The following is a 5573-nucleotide window of genomic DNA, read 5'->3' as shown; positions in this document are numbered from 1 at the left end:
GTGTGCTCCCAGGGCTCTCCACCTGTTGACTGGAACATGTGCAGTATCAGAAAGTGAATCAACTCTTATGGTGCCCCCCCCTATAGAAACTGCAACTCTCCCATTATTCACATGCTTCCTTTGAAGGTAGGAAGGTTCTCACTGTAATTATGCAAGATCACAGAGAGGTTTCTTTGCAGTCAAATGTGCTTGTGAAATGTTTGGCTAGGAGGTAAAATATATGATGTACAGATGCGTGCATTGTATTGCAACATTTACATAGCACTTACTACCCCTATGTGTGTAGCACACTACACTATGTAGGCAAGGGATGTGTTGTCTTGGTCCAATTTCCATAAAGTGCCCTTCTCTGCAGGCTTGGCTGTCTAGACAATAGCATACATGTTAACTGACCCAGTTCAGGTGGGAGACTCCTGACTTGTTAAGCCAAAAATGGCCTCTACAACAATATAAGTCAATGGGGAGAAATAGATTCTCTGGATTTTTATTTAAGAACATCTCCCAGTTGGAGATGTTGGCATGTATCCAATAGTGCTTAGTGAACGTATGGCGGTGTGCCCACATAGCTGCCTGGCAGATGTTTAGTACAGGGACTACACATGCTAATGCACTGGTAGCAGCTTTGGCCCTGGTAGAATGGGTCCTACTGAATGATGTTTATTTGCCAATGTGTTTTGGTATGGAGAACAGTTGGTTCTGTTGGGAATTTCTTTATAAATCATTTAAGTTCCTGTTTAGTTAGGAATAGCCACCTATATGGCGAACATCACCCTGATTATTAACTAAAAAAGTTGTCATTGACACTAAAGATTGTTAAAGGAAAATTAGTTATATTCATATACCATGCGAGCTTACAATAGTTTAACGTGTACAAAGAATGCTAAGAATAATAAGTTCAAGATACACAATTGGTGCAGTGAATCACAAATACAAACATTTAAATACACAAGACATTACATAATTACACAGAAAATACAAAAATGATTCAGAAGTGGTGTCCAGTGGTGGTTCAGACAGATTTAAGCATATGTCCTAATTGTTAGGATGTGGGATACGCTCAATCATGATATAGAACACCTGTAATAATTGCTGATGTTTCTACCCAATTATGTTGTGTGCTCAGATCTAACACCACCACTGGTCTTCATCAGGACAAGAAAATAGAGTATGGCCTCTAATTTGGTTCATATATAAATCATAAGTATGGCCTCCCCAGGGTGAGGGCCCTAGGTTTAGGGACCTGGGCACCAGAATGGCTGTCCTGTGTTAAGTTGTTCAATATGGGGGGGTGACGACCATGTAGTCAGCTCACAGGAGGTTTGGTGCAATGCCCAATACATACAAGATCCAGTGCAGATTCTCGGGTAACAATGAATCTGGAGAACATGGATCAGTCACGTCCGGCCGGAAACACAATCACCCCTTTTCTAATGTGTAGCAGAATTTAATGCAGAGCCCGATGTAGCATGCAATGGTACACTTGTGCACGTCCCTGCCTTTTTTTTTTTTTTTTTGGGCTTGGCAAACACCCACAAAGAGCTGCTCATCCACCTGATGGTCTTTGGTATGATTGATGTAAAAGCGCAGTGCTCTTTTGCTGTCCAAGTGATGGAGCATTTCCTCCTAAGCCCCAGCAAAATGATGGTTTGGCCGATGTGGAACAATGTCACAACTTTCTATAAAAAGAATTCCCTAGCATGCAGAAATAGCTTATTGGACAAGAAGGTAGTATATGGTGGATGAACACACTGAGCCTGACTCTAACTCACACGACTTGTAGAGGTGATAGCAATTAGCAACACAAGTTGATGCTAAGTAGTCGTAGGGAGCAGCCCAAATGGGGTATAATTAACACCTTGGCTGCTAAGGCTTTTCCCCTCCTGTGCTGGAGGATGATGATTCCCATTGTTTCATGACGAGTTGCCCTTGTCATGAGCACAGCTCCAGTGTGCCTCATGACGAGTTCACCTTGTCATTAGCATGGAAAAGGTTAAGAAAGGACTACATTTAGGTCCTATTGAAGCATCACTAAAGGGGTAGGAAGGAGATGCTGCAGCTCTTTCAGAAACCTCATCATAACCACTAATTTAAACAAAGGCTGATCAGGCAATTGCAGGAAGGTCGACAGGGCCAAACGATAACCTGTAACGGTGCCCAAAACAAACAGTAGAATGTCTGATCACTCTGCCTGAAGGGTGCCAATCTGGTGTGTTGCACCAAACCACAAGTTTGCCCCCAATACAGGCATATATAGTTTTCATTGAGGGACGCCCAGCTGCCAAGAGGACATCAACGACCTCAGGAGGAAGGTCTAAGGTGTTCAGCTGTTGCTCACATGCTACGCATGAATGTGGAGCTTGCAAAGGCCCCGTGCAGAACCCTGTCCTTTTGCTGCAACAGCAGGTCCTCCCAGAGGGGCATCATGAGCAAGAACCTATGCTCAAGGCCAGGAGTTCTAGATACCAAATTCACCACGGCCAATCCCAAGTCATTAGGATGCCTTGGCTCCTAATCTTCTTGAGAAAGGCCCACGTGCTGAACCCTGTCCCTTTGCTGCAACAGCAGGTCCTCCCGGAGGGGCAGCATGATGAAGAACCTATGATCAAGGCCAGGAGTTCTAGATACCAAATTCACCATGCCCAATCCTGAGCCATTAGGATACCTTGGTCTGATCGGCTTGAGAACTTCAAGCAGGAGTGGTTTTGTGGTATTTCACTTGAGGCAGAATGCATCTCAGAGTAAGAACCACCTTGGAAATGCAAATGCACAGAAGTGTGACATTGCGTGTTCTCTGTAGTGGTAAACAGATCCGGCCAAGGCTCTCCCCATGCACTTTAGAAACCTTGCACCATATCTGAATGTAGTTTCTATTTGTGATCCACTAAGTGCCAACGGCTGAGCTTGTCTGTCCTGCCATTCAAAGATCCCGCCAGGTAGTTCACTGGAAAAATTCCTTGGCACAAGGCCTCCTAGCACCACACGCCCTTTTTTGTTGCTTTACCACAAGAGGTGGTGTCTGTGAGCACCTGTACCAGTCTCCCATTAATGAATGGTAGGAAGGCTTTCAATGCCAAGTGGATGGCCCTCTGCTCCAGAAGGCTGATATGGAACTGGGATTCCGATGGAGACCAAAGGCCTTTGATCTCCACCTCTCCTAGATGGTCGGCCCAACCCAGAAGTGATGCAACAGTCTCCACTGGGTGGGGAAGAGAGCGATGGGTCTGCCGCTGACCCAATCGTGGTCCAGTAATCACCACTGCAGATCTTTTGCAGTCTTTTCCAAAATCTGAATCTGAATCTGATCAAAGAGGTTTCCTTGATGTTGGGCCCACTGAGACTTCAGACCCAACTGCAAAGCCTGCACATGTCACCTGGCATGCTCAACCAGCAGGATGCAAGACTCCATGAGTCCAATCGGACCGCGGCTGGAAGATCAAAATCATAGCCTGAGTTAATGTCTTGGACTCTCTTTCCTAGGAAAATAGCACAAAACCGAACCATGTCCAGATTGGCTCTGATGAACGGGCGCATCTCCAAAGAGTCAGGTGTGTCTTTGACATGTTAGCGAACCCCAAAGATAAGAGGTTCAGCATGGTCTGGAGGTGGTTCACTGGTACCTAGTGCAAAGACGTCTTCAACAGTCATCAAGGAAAAGGCAGGGCTAGCACCCCAGACTTCTGAAGGTGCACTGCCACCACAGCCATAACTTTCGTGAACACCCCAGCGGCGCTGATGAGACCAAAGGGTAGCTCAACAAAGTGAAAACGCCATGAACTGTAGATAGCGCTAATGGGCCGGCAGGACAGGAATATGGAACTAGGTTTTTTGCAGGTCCAATGCCACCATCCAGTCTCTAAGGCAGACAAGAGACTTGGACCAGTGTGAGCATTTTGAATTTCTCCTTCTGAGGCAAGTGTGGAGAGGGTGCACATCTAGAATAGGACGAAGACCTCCATCTTTCTTGGGCACCAGAAAGTAAACAGGAAGAACAAGCCCTACTTCTGGTGTGGATACCCTCTAGACAGCCCCTTTGGCCAAAAGGGCCTGCAATTTCTGCCACAAAATAAAAAGATGGTTCCCGGTCATTCGCTGGGTGGACTGTAGTAGGTGCGGCGGTGAAGACAGGAAAGGTAGGGCATAACGTTTGAAGACAATCTGTAGAACCTGCTTGTCTGATCGGATTGCTTGCAAACCCAGATAGCATCTATGGAGTCTGCATTTCACACTAATGTGGTTTGGCAGTACATCCACAGAAAGCTCTTTGGTGATGACCATGGTATTCAAAATTTGATATAAGGTATCATCAGGGAGACACTTTTTCCCAGTATGTTACTGGACTGGACACATTTTTTTTTTTTTTGTTGGACCCTAACCATGACTGAGTTTATCTGATTGTATCATTCATCCGATTTAATCTATGAATTTCTTGGACTGATTCTAAGAAATATTCCCACAAGGACTATAAAAAATGTGAGTACATTTGAGCCCTGACGAAGTTCAAAACCTTTTTGAACAAAATGCTTTGGCTAGATGTCCTTATATATTAAAAATGCTTTAATGAATATGAACTAAAGGAAGAATACAATTATTTTGAAATACAACTGAGAATTTGTGGACTACCATGTCTGCAGGTGCACCATTCCACTCATTATTTGCATCTCTTAATATTTTTGGATTAAAGCATACACAGAAAAAAACATTAGCAGTGGCAAACAACACCACGAATAATCCATCAAGAATGCCTAAAATACATTTAGAAACCCTTTAAATCAGTGTCATTTCATTTCAGACCACAACTATGTTAGCAGATCGAAGTCTAATAGGACCAGGCCGTAGACCTTTCATATCCCGACTGCTAGGCACACTCACAATACATAAACACAACACATTACAGCGAATGCAAAGGCATAATGGATGAGGAGGTATACCAATTTCTGCCAAAGCAAAAGAATGAAACATAACTCACCATCATGCTACACAACATATTAGATAAACAGAACTTAAACAGAAAGGAGGAAGTAGCATTGTTAATGAAAGCCATAAACCCACACAAACAGTACATGCTAGGATTAACCCCAATCCAAGTTACTGATATTAGACCTCCAGGCACAGCGAACAACCAGAAAACCACAGTGTCAGTATCAGGCTTCTAGGAGAAATAAAATAGCAGATCCTCACCAGAGCAGGCATAACATATAAAACATTTCAAGAAAAACAGGAGTTGTCTAGTGTAGGAAAGTACCCCTCTTTCGCATAGTCACCTTCTGCCTGGTAAATGATTTGATTTCGTGCCAGAGCTCTTTCCCAAAACTGTACAATTGTTCCCCCAATTGGCAAATCCTTTAGCACCCTCTGTAAGTCCTTAGTAAATGGTACTCAGGGTCTGAGGCGCTAAAAAGAGACCAAAAAGGCTGCAGCACGAATTATGCCACCCTAAGGACAAAGCACACGCAAGACTGCCATTGCAGGCTGAGTGTCTTGGTGCAGACAAAAGTGAAAACATGACATGTCACACATCCTGTGTGCCACGTCCCCTACCACTGCTTGTAATATTTGTATGTCACCCCTACAGC

This window comes from Lissotriton helveticus, chromosome 8 (assembly GCF_964261635.1).
Source record: "Lissotriton helveticus chromosome 8, aLisHel1.1, whole genome shotgun sequence".
Classification (NCBI taxonomy): Eukaryota; Metazoa; Chordata; class Amphibia; order Caudata; family Salamandridae; genus Lissotriton; species Lissotriton helveticus.
Note: the sequence above shows the minus strand (reverse complement) of the source record.